This window comes from Martes martes (assembly GCF_963455335.1).
Source record: "Martes martes genome assembly, chromosome: 9".
In the NCBI taxonomy this organism is placed as follows: Eukaryota; Metazoa; Chordata; class Mammalia; order Carnivora; family Mustelidae; genus Martes; species Martes martes.
In genome coordinates this window covers 29,466,327-29,484,335 of record NC_137896.1, presented here as the reverse complement: position 1 = coordinate 29,484,335, position 18,009 = coordinate 29,466,327, and positions in this window count along the sequence as shown.

Genomic DNA, 18,009 nt, shown 5'->3' with positions numbered 1-18,009 from the left:
TTCCTGTGGCGTTGATCTGTGGGTCTGTCTTTCCCATCAGGCTGTGAGCTTTTCAAACCCTGAACTGATTTTCAATCTTTGTTTCCCTAACATCCAGCAAGTACCTGGAATACAGTAGATTCAAAATATTCATGTACACAGTAAAAGATTGAGAAGACATTTCAACAACATGGTGCATAGTTCTGCTTCCAACTTCCACTTTCCCAGTCTACACAGCTCTAAGTGAATCCTCTCCTTCCTCCCTACAGCCCCTGCTACAGCTGAGGACCTCAGACAAACCATTGTGCTCATCTGTCCTCACTTCTGTATCTTCCTACCTCTGGCAAGTAGTCAGTTCAAGGTATGGTCTGTGTGGGTTACTGGAGAAGAAAGGGCAGTGATAGGAGGTGTTTGAGAATAAACAGCAACAAGGCTTGATAGCAGATTGAGTATAGAAAATGATAATGAGGGAGGAGCCAGGTGATCAAGAAGGTCACTGCTGCTGACTGACAGGAAAGTCAAAAGGAGAGCTGAGGACAGGATGGGGGAAGGGGTGAATTCAGTTGAGAACAAGTTGACTTTAGGAGGTCAGCAGCATTCAGCGGGAGATTCTGACAAGTCAATGGAAACATAAGACACACACCTGAGGGAAGTGATAGGGCATAAAGAGCTGGGCATGAAGAATTTGGAGTCCCCCACACTGAGAGGAAAATTGAGGGCATACAAGGTCATCCATTTGAGAGTTCCAAGGACAAGAGAGAACAAAGATCAAAGGAGAGCAAGAGGTCCAACCAAGACTGGGCTTTGAAAGCACCATCATGTATTGGGGAAGGTCTTGGGGATGGGGACCCCAGGAATAGGTTGACCTAACAGTGCCATATTCAAGCCTAAAGCAAAAGGAAAAATCAGTGATGCTGATCCTGTCTTTAATTAATGTTTTAATATTTTATTCATCATAGATTTTGGTGTTTTCATTTTTTAAAATATTTCATTAAAGTGTTAGTTTGATAAGTAAGTAATGAAAATGCCTTTGAAGCCTGAATCTAAGACAAAAGATGACTAAATGTCAAGCCCATTTACAGAATCCTCATCTGAATAATACCGGACACAAAACGGGTTCATATATCTTAATAGAAAAAAAGAAGAAGGTTGGGGGAAATTGCTCTGTGTCACACATTAATTAAGGCAGAATGATACTGCTGTGGGAAGAGGACAAAACCAACTACAGGAACTAAACAGAGATCCGAGAAAAGACTCGTTCTTAGATCAAACTTTGGTTTTGTTTTTGTTATATTCCTGTCACTTAACTTATTTTACAACTGGAAGTTTGTACCTCTTAGTCCTCTTCCCCTATTTCAGTAACCACCAGGTTGTTCCCTCTATCTATGAGTCTGTTTCTATTTTGTTTGGTTCATTTGTTTTGTTTTTAGATTGTGTATGTAAATGAAGTAATACTATTTGTCAAAAAAAAAATGTTAGCTTGAGAGATAGGATCAAATGTAACGTTCCAGGAATGTCCTTCTCAAGAAAAGGAGACCTGAGGCCGCTGAGGCTTATGCCCAGAGCCCAAGCATTGGATCCCACCAGTCAGGATTCAAATCCTGGCTCTGATGTCTCTTAGGTGTGTGATCTCACGCAAGTCACTTCCCTTCCCTCAACTTGGCATCCTCACCTGAAAAATACCTTCCTAGCAATGCTATCACAGTGCCTGCCTTACATGGTGATTCCTAAAGAGTTGTCCCCACCCCCCCTGGGCACTTAAGATGGTGAGGAGGGAAATGAATTGGCTGGACAGGGAGGGGATGGTAGGGGTGAGGAGTCTGGGGAGGACAGAGAGAGAGTGCAGCCAGGAAACCAGGCTCCTCCTTCTCCGCAGTCTGACAGATGGACAGAGCCAGACAGAATTGGAACACTCCGTCCACCATCCACATTTTATATGTTGCATTACACTCTTTTAATATCTGTGACTTCCTTCCATTTGTGTGGGGGATGGAGAATCAAAACCTTCCCACAAGGCAGGAAAGGCCCAATGCTCAGAGTGAGCTGGAGCCTGACCACTGTCTGACCCAGTCCACTCTCCCACCCCTGTCCTCCGGAAGCATTGTCACAGACCCTTTGATCGGTATCCTAAAGGTGACAATGTACAGCCACTGCAGAGTGGCTCCCAGAGGACGGGGTAGAGGCTGGGCTGGGGAGGGGGCTCTGCCATCATTTCCTTCCCTACCCTCTCTTTTCAGCAGCCTGTAACTCCACAGTATGTTTTCCCCTGGTGGAAAATGTCCATGTTTGGTGTCTGCCCAAAGGAGAATCTCTATGGAAAGTTTGAGAAAGATTCCCTCTGGCTGGGAATGTGAAAAAAAGCCTGTGCCTTTCCCATTTGGAAAAAAAGGAAAGAACATACTTGAGACATGGTTATTTTTGTCTCCAATTCGGAAGGAACTGACTTGGACAGTGCTCACTTGGCCCGCATTCCCAATGCTTTGTTGGTAAAGGCAGATGGACCAAGCCACACGGAGGTGATACCGACCCCAAAATACTCATGTCTCTTCTGAAGAATCTTTTTTGTTTTACTCTTTTATTAGATATAGGCTACAAATAATAAAGTGCACAAATCTTAGGAATCTTACGTATCCAGCTTGATGAATTTTTATGTAGGTGTATAACCACGTAACCATCGCCCACGTCAAGAGCTCCAACATTTCCAGAAGGCTCCCTCCTGCCACTTTCCAGTCAATACTCACACCCTGAAGTGAACCAATTGGTTTTGCCTCTTCTTAAATCCCATAGAATTGGAAACATACTGTATGTTTGCTTGACGTCTCATTTCATTCACTCAACGTAACATCTATAAGATGTGCTCATACGATCACCTATTTATTAGTTTCCTAGGGCAGCCATAATGAAGTACCAAGGACCGGGGGCCTTAAACAACAGAAATGTATTTTCTCACAGTTCTGAAGGCTGGAAGTCCAAGAGCAAGGTGTTGGCAGGATCAGTTTCATCTGAGACTTCTCTCCTTGGCTAGTAAACTCCATCTTCTCCCCATGTCTTCACATGACCTTCCTTCTGTGCATGTCTGTGTCCTAATTTCATCTTCTTATAAGGACACCAGTCATATTGGATGAAGGGCTGTCCTTATAACCTCGTTGTAACTTAACTGCTTCTTTAAAGACCCTGTCTCCAAATATAGCCACACAAATATAGTCACACTCCATAGTACTGGAGTATAGGACTTCAAAGTGTGACTTTGGGTAGGGGAACACAAGTTGGCCCATAATACGTATAATACTGAATGTTTTGGAGGAGTTTTCGTGGCTGAATTGGACTCCACTGTGTGATTCTACAACAACTTATGTATTCGTTCTCTTATCAATAGACATTTGAATTATTTCCAGTTTGGGACTACTGCAAACATTGCGGCCATCAACATCTCTAGTACGTGTCTTTTAGCGAACATACATCCTCATTTCTGGTGCGCTCCTACCCAGGAGTCTAATTGATGCCTTATACAGTATGGGGATGAGACCCTTCCATGGACACCACCAGACGGTTTTCCAGTCCCGTTGCACAAACACTCTACACCTTTGTCAACTCTTACATTATCACACCCTTTTATTTTAGCCTCCTCAAAGAATCTTAAAAATGGTCTCAGAGCAAGTTCATCTGCAAAATCTAGGCTCCTGGGAATTGTGGAGAGCACTGACCATACACATGTATGGATAACCTCGATTTCTTTTGGGCCAAGAACTCTGGTCTTCCGCCTCCACTCCACTCCTGTTCAGGAGTCTTGAGGTTTTTAGTGGGTTGTCACCAGTGGGACTGGCACAGCCTAGGATCTGGGGGAGGCCTAAGGCCAGTGAGTAACTGACCAGGGGAACAGGAAAATGAGAGAAAGTGAAGAGCAAAATGCAGTTGAAAGTGTTATTTCTGGCCACCTGGGGAATGAATGAAGGCTGTGTGTCTATCTCAGAAAGAGCTTCAAAGGGCCCCCGCAAGATCATTGTTTCCTCACAGTTTCAGCTAGCTTTCTCTGAAGAGGAAATTCTCAGAGTCCCTCACACCCAGGCACTACTAGGAGGCTTCTCGAAGCAGACCCTTCAAAACGGTCTTTGCCCTGAAGGTCATGGATTCGGGACAGACCTTCCACTCCCCAATTTCCTCCCCCTCCTCGCCTGCCCTAGTGCTGGAAATTCTCACAGAGTGCCATTCCCCTGCTTTGCAACGTTCTCTTTCCTGGTGTCTTCAAACCTCAGAAAACTGTCCAGTCGGAGAAAGACAAACGCCATATGACTTCGCTCATCTGTGGAATTTAAGCAAAAAAACATATGAGCAAAGGGAAGAGCGAGTGAGAGACCATCAAGAAACGGACTCTTAATGCTAGAGAGCAAACTGACGGGAGGGGGTGGGGAAGGGATAAAACAGGTGGTGGGGATTAAGGAACACACTTGTGATGAGCACGGGGTGGTGTGTGGAAGTGTTGCATCACTATATTGCACACCTGAAACTAATACAACCGTATGTTAACTAACAGGAATTAAGATTAAACAAACAAACAAAAAACCTCCGAAGACCGAAGACCATCTAGATCTGAAGGGAACAGGAAGGTAACTGTGACTTACCCAGGTCCTCACATGCAAGTCTGGCTCCTCAGAACTAGCAACACAGGGCCTGTTTGGAAAAACATAAAGCAAATCCTTATGTTACTCCTCAGAGCAAAGTAAAATCCAGTTGAAGCAAATATTTAAGTGTAGAAAAGAAACCATACAAGTATTAAGAGGAAAAAAATTAGTAAATGTACTTATCATCCTAGAGGGCAAAGTCCTTTCTATTTAAGTAAGATAAAAACCCTGAAGCTATTAAGGAAATGATTGATACATATAACTACATAAAAATTAAAATTGTTTGAGGGCTGAAAAATGCTATTAAGAAAGTCAAAAGATAAACAGCCAACAGGGAAGGGGGCATAAAACTAGCAACATATTTGTCAAAGACTTGTTTTCTGAAGTCACACAAAAACACATTTGTATTAATTAGAAAGGGCCTCACAACCCCACAGGGAAAAAATGGAGGAATGGGTGAAAACAGGAGGTCACAAAGGAAGGAACACAGATATCCAAGATACATAAGAAAAAATGCTCCACCTGAATCATAAAGAAGAAAATGCAAATTGAGATAGTAAGATGGCTTTTCAAAACTGATTGGGTCAGGAATGCAAACACTGAACAACAAGTATTTGGTGAGAGTTTGGGGAAACAGACATGCATGTGCACTGTTAGTGGGTGTGTATGTCGATGGAGCCTTTCTTCAGGATGATTTAGAAACACCACTGAATTCCACAGCTCACATAGCATTTGATGCAGCAATTCCACTGTCAGCAATTTAACCTCTGGATACACTGACAAAAGGGTCCAATATGTATGTTCGAGATGTTCATTACAGCTCTGCTCTGAAGAAGCGAAAACTGGAAGCAATCCAGCAACCAACGGGCAATAAATTGTAGTATATTTATTGTAATGGAATATTATATGCTTGTAAAAAAGGTAACACTTAAATAGACCTGCGTGTAGATCTAAATAAATCACCAAGCTCTATTAAGCGAAGAATGCAATTAACTGAATAATGAGTGAGCCTTTGTATAAGTAAAAAACCCGAGAGTATATCAGGAATGTTTTTAGCTACAAATACTCGGCAACATGAGTAACAGTGGCTTAAACAATAAAGACAGTTCATTATCTCACATAAGAAGAAATCTGAAGGTTGGAAGTCCAGGGTTGGTAACAAAGTCATAAAAGACCAATCTTTCTGCTCCTCCATTCTCTGGCTATCTGATCTGTTGTTGTCACTTGCTTTTGTGAGATGGCTGCCTCTCCTCTAGGTACCCTCCACTTTTAAAGCAAGGAGGTAGATTTAATGCTCTTCTCATGTGTGTCTCTTATACTCATTGGCCAGAACGGTGTCATGTGAGACCCCTCCACCATCCAGTTGCAAGGGTTTCTGGGAAAGTGAGTATCTAGCCAGAAAGGAACCTGTTACCATGATTGCCTTAGCCGACCATGATTTGTCTTTAGAGGCTGGGCACATTACCTCCCTAAATTAACTCCTGAGCAGGGATTATTTTGGTAATAATATTTTATTATATTTTATATTTATATATATATATTATTTATATTTTATTATAATAATAATCAATTATCTTAAGCCTAATTACAAAAATGTTTTCAATGAATAGGTAACTACATCATCAAACAAGCTAGATATATGGCTATCTGGTTGGTTTTATTGAGAGCCAAAATGGACGGTAATACATACATTAGTGACGTCAGATGGGGGCAATTTAGAGCATGGGCCATGACAGAGAATGGAACAGTAATTCTCTAAATGGCACTGGGTCTGCTCTAAGCTCCAAGACCACTCCCAGAGGGTTACTGACAGAACCGAAGATATTTAGCAATATCTTGATTGTTTTTGAGATCATAAAGTGGATTCATCTCTCTTCCTTCCCGGAGACTGAGGACTCCACGCAGGACCCAGGGAAGTTGTTTTGCCTAAGGTGCTGACAGACTGGGGAGTTCTACTTAACCCGAGGTACTCACTAGCGCCCCTGCTGGAGAAAAGAGTGATCCCACAAAATGCCCTGAAACCCAGCAGGGTCTGGGTTCTTGCAAAGCCTTCGCATTTTCTGCCATGTTTCTTCATTTTAATGGTATTCGGTTTCCTCACTAGTTAAAGGGGCAAGTGGACCCATAATCTCAAAGGCCCTTTCCAGGTCTTTAAGGCAGCAGTTCTAAACAAATCTTCTCCCTTCACCACAACCTCTATGAGTGTTATAATCAGAGATCCTGGAAGTCCAACAACAGGGATTCAAATCCCAGCTCCCCACCTTACAAACTCTGTAAGCCTTAAGCAAGTTATTTAATCCCTCTGAATTCATTTACTCATCTAAAAAAAATTTTTAAAGAAATACTTTGCAGAAAAGGGGTTCACTGGGTTTCTACTCCAGCTAAGCCAGCTGGGGTCCCTTCTAGGGTCCCAAGTGACCCCTATGTTGCCACACCCAATGGGCATTCTTTTGTCCTTATTTTTACTTTTTGCAACATCTGGTAGTGTCCCTTCCACACTCCTCCCATCCTCCAAGCTCCTCTCTCCGCTTCTGTGATACCAGCTTCTCCTGCTTTTCTTCTTCCTCAGTCCACGCTTCTCATTCTCCCTTATGGGATTTTCTTCTCCTCTCAATGCCAATATTTTTAACACACACAATGATCTACCTCACTCACAGCAAAAGGAATGCAAATTAAAACAATGAGAGATCATTTTTCGCCCATCAGATTAGCAAAACATAAAGAGTTTGGCAACAGTCTGTGGGCCATGATGTAGGGAAAGAGGCACTCTTGCACATTGTAGAGATGCAACTAGAAAGAAAAAAAAAAACCCTTTGGAGGGCAATTTGGCATAATCAAAAATTTAAATGCATAAAAAGATTTAATCTAGCAATTCCATTTATAAGAATTTGTACTAGAGATAAAATTTACCAGACATCTACCCAGTGCCCATTCTCTCCTTCTTTACAGCAGAACCTGATTTTGTTGGCAGAGCAATGAGCCAAACTAAAAGATATTTCCCAGCCTCCCTTGAGATAGGGATGGTTGCTTGACACAGGTCTGGCCAATGAGATGTAAGAAAAAAAAAAAAAATGTTTGGAAGCCTCTAGAAAACTCCCTTAAAAGGATAACAGACTTAGCCAACAACACACCCAACTCCCCTTTGTTGTCTTCTTTCCCACCTCCTGCCTGGAAAGAGGATATGGTGGCAGGATCTGGAGCAGCCACCTTGTAACCACAGGAAATGAACATGGAGACTTTGTTGTGATATCATTGCACCACTAAACCAATGCCAGCATTTGCCCACCCCAAATTGCTCACAACATGAGAAAAAGATAAGTCCTTGCATTGCTTAAATCTCTGTTGTTTGAGTTCACTCTTCATGCAGCCAAACTTAATCCCTAAATAATGTTTGTATGTTCAAGGATATTTTTGCTGTATTGTTTATAGAGCAACAGCCTGAAAATTCTCATTTAAAAGGCACTGGTTAATTAAATCATGGAACAGGTTCATGGTGGAATAGTATGCAGTTGTACAAAAGAATGAGATAGATTTTTAGTGCTGATAAGGAATAATTGCCAAGATATTTAGTTAAGTTTTAAAAAGAAGATAGAAAGTAAATATAATGTGCTAACATTGATATAAAATTGCATTACAGGCTTAGAATATTTCCAGAATACATTAAGAAACTGGTATGTCTCCAGAGGTGGGATCTGGGTTGTTAGGGATCAAGAGGGGAACTCCCCATTCACTGTATACCCTCTTGCACTGTTTGAATGTTCACCACGTGCAGATTTTAATCTTCCCAAAAAGTTAATTAAAATTGTATTGCTTTATCAAACAGGAGAGAGAGGGGGAAGAGGAAAAGCCAATTATTTCCATGACTCATTCTTTTCTCTTCCTTCTTTTCATTGAATGACACCCCCCCCCCCATCCCATGGGCTCAACTGCCACATATATGTGAATGGACTCGAACCTCAATTATTCAGTCATGGGCTCTCAGATGAATGCCGTACTTCCTTATTGGACCACCCCTTAGACATCACCTCATGGAGGCCCCATAGGCACCCAAATTCAGCTTGTCCACACCCACAATGCTGCTCCTGCACCAGTGTTCTCAGTAAAGTCATCAGTGATACACACTCAGTGGCCCTGCCATCTGGGAAAGGAGGAATGTCTCCAAGTCCTGCTTTCCCTGTTGTCTCAAATCTCCCCCGTCTCCCATCTGGCTTCATTGGTCTCCCTAGAGATGTTGCACTTTCAGTCAGAACTTTTCAAGAGCATAGCCACATGCCCAAACCCCCTTCTTTGCCCCTCTTTACATGAACCACTCTGTTTACTTCCTGTTCACTGTCTTCCTTCCTGGGCTGGCATTCCCATGAAAAGAGGGACCATGTCTGTGTCTTTCTCTGCTGAATTCCACATATGGATGGCAGGCTCTCACAGCAGTGACTGCATGAGCCAAAAGATGTGGCCAGCACCTCACCCTCCCCTTCCAATCCTGTCCCATCTGTCCATCTTCCCCAGCAGCCCCCAAACTACCCACTTCTCTCCATCTCTGAAACCATCATCTTAATCCCAGCTTTTCCACTGCTCCCCCCCAGTCATGGCCACACCCCTCAATGGGACTCCCTATGTCCAGCGTGACCCCATGGACTAGTGTCAGAATTGAGTATATAAAATGGCATTGTCATGTCACCCACCAATAAATAATAATAATAAATAAGTATTGCAAAGCTTTTGTGTTCAGACCCTATTATAGCCCCTGGACCTCCAAAAGGCCCTCCATCCCTGCATCACACCTCTGAGCCCATCTCCAAGCCTTGGCCTCAGTCACAGGGAACCATTTATACTTCCCTGAACATGTTAATGCTTCAAATCTCTGTGCCTGCACACACATTCTTACTTCCACATGGACTACCACCACCACTTCCCACCACCGCTCTTTAATTTTTCTTTTGGTTAAGACCTTCAAACTCAAATCAAATGTTACCCCCTCTAGGAAGCCATCCATGACTACCCAGCCTGATGGAAGGCCCCTCCCATCTGGACTGTGAGCTCTTGAGGGAGGGGCGGGGCCCTGTTTCATTTGACTTTCATCTCCGGTGCCTAGAAAAGTATCTAACATACAGAAAGCTCTCAATAAATGTTTGTTGAATGATTAAATAAATAAGTGAATGAATCAGTGGGGTTTGCTGGAATGAAATGAAGCATGCGTGATTTACCCAATAACCATGCCAGGTACATAGCTGCCCAGCAAATGTAGATTCCATCCTTCCTTCCCCTCTCCTGTCGCTCAGTTTTCCCTGGTCTTCCCAGCCCACACCATGTACACCAATGGAGTCCCCTTGGCAGGGAGGCCGTGCTTGGCCCCACCTGCTCATGAAGGACACCCACTCGCACCTTGCCTGCTCCATGATTCTGACAGGCCCCAGAGGATCTTAGAAACTAACCCATCAACTACCTTCACTGCCTCACACCTGCCATGTGTGTCCTCCCTTGCCCCAATCCCACCTCCCGGACCCACGGAGCCAGTCTTCGGGTCCCCGTGCAGGCTGCAATGTCCCTGCTCCTTAGTGTCTACTCACAGCCCCTCACTCTACCAGGTTCAGCTGGTGGGAGGCCCTCTGGCCACACTGCCCTCTCCACCCTGCCTTCCCCACTCCCCGGAGTAGGTTCCTCCCTTTCACACTCACTGCGGGGTTCCCCTCCCCCTGGCCCTCCCCAGCAGAGGCAGCCCCCCTCCCTCCCCCCCAGATTCCAGGGGCCCACTGGGGCCTCTCAGAGTTCACGCTTGCCTCTCGAGCCAGGCCTCGCTGCTGGCCCGGACTGCACAGCTGGGAGCTGGATCCTGACAGCCGCCAACAGGCCAGAATGGACATAGTTGATTCCCATCATTGCCTCTCTCTAAATCTGAACCGTGACCAAAAGGGAAAAAAAAAAAAAAAAACAAGAGAGAGATGAAAAACCATAGGAACAGGACGTCCTTTTCAGTTGCCTCCCCAATTCTGTCAGGGGCTTAGTCCAACAGAGGCTTTAATTGGTCAAACTATGTGTTTTTCACTGAAAGAAAATGCCGTAAATGAAATATGATTCACATTTGGCATGGGTGGCTGGGGGGGAGAGAGACCTCATCTTTGTCAGGCCCTTTTGAAGGAATTTGGGGTGGGGAGGGGTGGGAAGGGCCCAGAACCCCCCATGGTCCCCAGGGGCAAGGAAATGTCCCCAGGGACACCCTGGAGTCTGTGTCCTCCGTCAGGCCATAGTGGGCCTCGCTTCCCGGCAGGGCGCCCAGCACTGACCTCACACGGGCTGCTGCCTGCGCCCTGAGTGTGTGGGAGGGGAGGGGGCTGCAGCCTGAGAGCCTGTGGCCCATGAGCAGAGGAGGCCACGAGGGAGCTACGGGCCCCAAGCAGGTGAGGCACCCAGAGGCCCGGGCGGCGTGCACAGACAGGAACAGCAGCCTCTCCTCTGCCCACACCCGCTTCCTTCTCCCCCTTCTCCTATGTCCACACGTGACAGCATCCCATTTACACAATCCCATGAAGACCCAGCAAGATAGGGGAGTGGCTCCTCACCGCTGCAAGACAAGAGTTAGACCTAAGATATGTGCAAATGACAGAAAAAGGAGTCACTTCAGTGCCAGTCACAAACTCGGGGCCCCCTCCCTCTGGTGAGTTTCAGGAGTCCCCAGGTAAACTCACCACCTCACCCAAACCCTCCCCAACAGAGGTCTGGAGTTTCATTAGAGCTCCCTTTGGCCACCTTGAGATCTGAAAAACCTCGGGGAAGGATATAGCAGGTCCCTGGAAGATATCAGTAAACTGATCACAAAGACACAGGAAATCCACTGTGTGTGATGACAGGGATGGGAAGATGGGGAGAGGGAGGGCAGGAAGGAGGGGAGGAGGAAGGGGAGCTCCAAAGAAGTAGAAGGGTTTGGGGGGACCTGGGCTGATCAACCCAGCTTCCTGGGTCTCAGCTGCCCAGGATCAGAGTGGACGGGAGCAGCCAAGAAAGCCTTCCCGGAACAGGCCAGGGTTACTCTTGACCCTTCACTCACAGCCAGTCTTAGGCCAGTGGGTTGTCTTCTGCTGGCAAGGTCACCTTCTCCAGCTGAGAAGCAACTGGAAGGTCCCCACATGAGTTAGGAAGAAAGAAGGAGATGCCCTCAGCAAACAGGCTAGTACCCCCAAGGGAAGGTCAGCGGGAAGCAGACATCCCCAAGCTGGTTAGCTTGGGCCGAGGCAAGAAGAGGGAGTGCTGTCCCAAGAAGGCTCCTGTAAAAACAAGTGCATTTCACCTGAGGAGAGAGAGGACCACACAGGTGTTCTCCCGTAAGCAGTTTGTTATATCCGAGAGCGAACATAGCTGGAGCCTAGAAAGGGGGAGGTGGGGCAGGGAATTCCCCTGAGGTTGAGGAGGCTGGAAATAGTGGAGCAAGGGAAAGGAGAAGCCAGAAAATGAAGCCAGGGGAAGTAAGGGGGTGGGAGGAGGAGCAAAAATTGTGCGCGGAGGCCAATGGGAGCTATGAGAAAGGTTTACGGTAGAGCTGGGAGCCTTGAAGGCCAAGTGAGCTCACCTCACAGCTGTGCCTGGCACCAACCCCAGGAGATGAGCAGGCAAAGTGCCCTGCGGACTTGTTAACATGCCCAGTGTCTTAGGTCCCCTGCAAGTCCTGGGACTAGCTCAGACCTCCTCAGGGCCTGCCCCAAGATGGTGTCCAGTGCCCGGATGTGTGTTTTCCTCCTTGGAACCTGATTCCCTGAGTCCTAACTAGCCCTACTCTCCAAGCAAACGTTCTGAAGAGGCCTTGCCCAGCCCCTTGCCATGTAGAACCTGCCAAGCAGTTTTTTTCTCTCTCTCTCTCTTTCTTCCCCCCAACATAGAAAGAGCCCCAGACAAGGGATCCAGGTCTGGTCAGGTCAGGGGGGTAAGCTGGCCCCCATGTCTGGGCCTCCATGTCCTCCGTGAGGAAAATGGGAACCGTACTCCCAGCCCTGCCTGTGTCTCGGGGCACTTCAGGATGGAACGAGGTAAAGGCACGGGAAAGCTCTTTGGAAATTTTCAAATGTGAAGGTTTATTATGATTATTATTCATGTCTGATTTCACCGCCTCTGTGGAGCCCCGGCTCAAGTTTGTGCCTCCTCGATGCCAAAACAACCAGTCAAATCCATCAAAAAGTCACTCAATTGAGTGGGAAAAAATGCAGGCGTCTCCGGAGCGGGCTATCAAAAAATAAAGCCACCAGCACATCATTGGTGTTTTGGGGGACGTGCAGTGGGTTGTTCTAGGCACTGTTTTTGAGTTTTTCTAAGGCTCTCACCTTCTGTGAACAAAAAAAAAAAAAAAAAGACGATTAAAAAAAAAAGTCCCTCAATTGTTTCCCAGGAGTGAGGTTGGCTTCAAGGCGCCAGGCTCAGGGTAGGGGGGAGGCAGAAATTCTCACAGGGATGGACTTATGTCACCCTTGTCACCCTTGGTCCCAGCAGGTCTTATACCAGTGGGTTGTCTTTGATTGGTGAGGTCACCTTCTCCAGCTGAGAAGCGACTTTGGAAGGTTCCCCACATGGGTTAGGAAGAATGAAGGAGGTACCTGGATGGTTAGCCAAGCTAGCAAAGGCTGAAGGAGCCCTGGACCCAAGCACAGGGGCCGGCACCCAAGAGACAGAGACCAAGAGTGGGAGTGGTTGGCATCTGGGGGTAGAGAAGATTCTGAGATAAGAGGGTGTTTTGAAATCAGGAATGTCCCAAGAGGGTAGCTTCAGAGTGGCACGTAACTCAAGCCTGTCTGTTTTGCTCCGTGTGAGCAGTTCCTCTAAGCATTTTACTGGGACAAAAAGATGGAATCCAGCTTGGCTATCATCCGTGAGTTTTCTATAAGGACCCCATTCTCATCAGAAGGTATCTTCTGCTTCTAAAAGTTTCTAGGGGACACCTGGGTGGCTCAGTTGGTTAAGCGTTAACTGAGTTGGTTAAGCATGACTCAGGTCATGATCCTGGAGCCCGGGATCGAGCCCTGCATCGGGCTCCCTGCTCATCAGGGAGTCTGCTTCTCCCTCTGACCCTCCCCCCCTTCTCATGCTCTTTCTCTCATTCTCTCTCTTTCTCTCTTGAATAAATCAATAAATAACCTTTTTAAAAAATAAATAAAATGAAGTTTCTGGATGGAAGGAGAATCCATATGAGTTTAAGACCCAAGTTGCATCCTGGATTTATTCCCATCAGTTAACAAGTCCTTCCCAAGCATCTGTGCATTCCCACTCCCTTGCTACAGGCCGGAGGTGGGGGGCGGAGGAGGGAAACAAGAGGAGGGTGTCATGGAGGATGATACCTACAAGAAAGAAGGGCCATACCGGGGGGTGGTAGGAGTCCAGAGGCAAGTATAAGCTGGAGCTGTCCCCACAAAGTAGGTCTTGAGATAATATTTAGGAAAGAGATTTGGGGAAATGTTTCCAAATATGTATTTCGATCATTTTTAGCATACTGCTTGAAATGGAACTTGAAAGATGACTAACATAGTAGATGCTGTTGGAGCTCCACCTGCATCCTGTTGGAAACATCCATTTCCAGAACTTCACCTGCCAGCACCTGCAACTCTCTTCCCAGGGGCTCCCATGGGCTGCTGCAGCATGAGTAGGGGGCAGGCTACAAATGACAGCAAATTAACCCCCAAGCCCCGCAGCCACATTGACTGATGGGAACAGGTGTATAGATACCCCACCTCCCTCACCCCACAGATGGGATAACTCTGACGTCCTTGTTCTTCACAGTATCCCAGAGCTCCCAGAGGGATTGAGCCCCAGGTGCCTGCAGCGGTGACTGACTTGAGAACTCATCTTTATGGGATGCTTTCCCTTTTCTGTCCCACTTCCCTCTTCCTCAACAAGTGCTTCCCAGGATCACCTCCCCGATAAATTACTTGTACATGAATCCTTATCTCAGAGTCTACTTTTGGGGGAACTCTAATTGAAATTACGCATATATTATTATCACCCTTTCAAGTTAAATTTCATAAGTTTTATCCTATTTAATCCTAAGAAAATGGAATTACTCTTTAAATGATGGATTAAGATCCTGAAAGTTAACATAACCAGCTGAAGATTACATAATGAGTAACTGACACACCTTGGGCTAGATTTAATATCCGATATGCTGACTCCTGGCCTGATATTCTCTCCATCACACCCCACCACCATGGTCATTCCCATCTCTAAGTGAACTCTGCACAGTAATGTAGCCCAAGTCCAGGTTGGCAGTGTCTTTACGGGAGAAGGGTGTGGAATGATACATTTTCTAAGACTTTGCATATCTCGGCTGTAAATAATATATTCCTGATACCTCTACATATGAACAACAACTTATTGGAGCCAAGAATTTTTGGATCACAATCCTAGAGCCCTGCTGATAAATAATTCCCAAAGTACTGTAGTGGGAATTATCTATGGATATTAGCAGAGGCATAACTGAGAGAGAGAGAATGTGAGTGTGAGAGCAGGAGCAGGGGCAGGGGGGAGGGGCAGAGGGAGAGGGAGAAGCAGGCTCCCTGCTGAACAAGGAACCCGATGCGGGGGCTCAATCCCAAGACCCTGAGATCAGAACCTGAGCCGAAGGCAGATGCTTAACCTGAGGCACCCAGGCGCCCCAAGGCATAACATTTGCTGTTGGGAAATATGGGTAAACAAAGATAAACAAAGATAAGCTCTTTTTTTTTTTTTTACTAAATTAATGGGCTTTGTAAATTTCAAAATATATGTATATATATAGTCCATAGCACTCCTTAAGCATGTGTCTTTCAGAGCATACCCATCACAGTCTCCCACAACAGTGATGGACATAACATCTGCTTAAGAAATGGTTCCCTAGAGGCACCTGGGTGGCACAGCCAGTTAAGCCTCCATCTCTTGGTTTTGGCTCAGGTCCTGATCTCAGAGTCATGAGATCAAGCCCTGCATCAGGCTCTGCTCTCATCGTGGAATCTGCTTAAGATTCTCACTCCTTCTCCCTCTGCCCCTCCTGCTCTCTCTTACTCTCTAAAATAAGTAAATAAATCTTTAAAATAAAAAAAAAGAAAAAAATTATTTTCTGACATTTACTCCACTGTCTTTATCAGGGAGAAATCTGAGTCCAGACTGAATTACGTTTCTTAATATCCCGAAGTATGAAATCTTCACCAGGATACACTGAAATACCAGGTTCTTTATTATTATTCTTTTATTGAAATACATTCAGTTCTTCTTTTTCACTGCAGTTTTCTCACTTTATTTAAATTTTTATAGAAACTGTTTTCCAAAACTACGAGTCACTAAGAAAATTATTCAATAATTAGAATATTTGATTTTATATCCCATACTCTGCACGGTCTCCGGCCCCCAAGATTCTCCAACTTTCTTAACTTTTTTTTTTCTCAGAAAGGTACATATTATTTTATTGTATGAAAATATTTACAAATATTTGACACCTTTGAAAGTGTCTGTTGGATAAAAAAAAAGACACATCTATATTCAGTCTAGTTATATTTTATTGGACTTTGTGATATTGTCTAATCATAATTCTTAATAATAGTGAAAGAAATGAGGAGATAGATGACCTCTAATAACAAAATTCTTACTTTTTTTTCTACCACTATGTGAAAACTATTTTCTCTTGCACATTATTATTTAAGGGTGTGCGATTTGGTTTTTTGATCTTCATCATTTCTGGTCTCAGAAAAGCATCCTATTTGCCTCTAATTCTTGCCTCTGTTCCTTTTTTGTGGTGGGCTCTATGCTTTCTCTTCAGAGTTGTCATCTTCTCTCTCATCAATTTCATCTCTTGACCTGTTGCATGGCGTTCTAGATTGTCTTTAGATTGCTGATCCATCACTAATTTTATTTTCTGCAATGTCATTTAGGTTCTTTGCCACTTTCAGTGCATATCTTATGCTATTGAGTTCTTGTCTTACTTGAATGAATAATGCATGTATAAGATGCAAAATTGAAAAGGAAAAGGCAAACCGTGAAAAGTATCTCCCTTCCAACCTTGCCCCTGAGGCACTTCTCTCCACAAAGGTAAACCCTGCTACCAATTTCACAGAATCCTTTGAGAAATAATCTACACACACACACACACACACACCCCTATCAACATATCTATTTCTTAACACGTTTTTAGTGGCCAATCCCTATACTGTTGGGAATAGTAATATGTCTTGACAAATAAGTACATTTCCCAACCTCTTCACGCCTCGTGTTAACATTTTGACATTTATGGGTGAAAAAAAAAAAAAGAAGAAGAAGATAAAAAGATACATAGCCCAACTCAAAGTAGCCTATGAAGAAATTGACAGTTTCCTCATAAGTTCAAGGCATGAAACTAAGAGTTTCCAATGACAGCATGGCAGCTTCCAGGCTAGTTGATTCAGCAGCTCACACGGTCATCAAGAACCCAGATTCCTGGGGCGCCTGGGTGGCTCAGTGGATTAAGCCTCTGCCTTCGGCTCAGGTCATGATCTCGGGGTCTCAGGATCGAGCCCCACGTCGGGCTCTCTGCTCAGTGGGGAGCCTGCTTCCCCCTCTCCCTCCTTGCCTACCTCTCTGCCTACTTGGGATCTCTGTCTGTCAAATAAATAAATAAGATCTTTAAAAAAAAAAAAAAAAAGAACCCAGATTCCTTCCATCATTTTGTTGTGCGAGCCTCAGCATTTCACCTTGCTAATCTGTGTCTTCATGGTCCCAGGATGGCTGCAGGATTTCCAAACACTGTACCAGAAACAATAACTTCTAGAAGCGGAAGAGTGGTTATCTTTTCCTTGTGTCTTTTATGAAGAACTAGAAAATAATTCCCAGAAGATTCCGGAAGACATCCTCTTGCTCCCATTTAACAGAATTGCATCCCTTGCCAATGCCTAAACCAAACATTGGGTCTAAAAACAGGATTTCCGGGATGGCTTTAACCAATTAGGACCCATTTCCTAAGACTAGGGAAGGAACACGCACAAGGCTTGAAGATAGATAGCTAAACCACCACAAAGCTCTATCAGGAAGGAAGAATGGCAGGGAGGCACAATGAAGGGTGGATGTTGTGTGAGCAGTCAACTATGTCTACACCTCACATTCTTGATCATCTCAGTTAGCGTCTGTCTTCCACCAGCTCCCACATCCCCAGTTCAACAACTTCCTGGGTCTCCTTTTTGGTGATGCAAATAATCACCTCTCCCGGCCCTTCCAAACACACCCAGTGTGTCCTCCCACTCCATAAGAAGCACTCCTGTGCTGTGAAACTCCTCTCAGGGCATTCCACTCCCCTCCTGCTTAACAAATCTAGCATCCCCTAGAACACTCTTTCCCCAAAGCCCTCTCTAGTAGTTCCCTGCTTCATCTGTAACACCCCCAGCATCTCAGGATTGGGTAATCGCTATGGACTAAAGATGTGTGTGGCCCACCCCCAAAT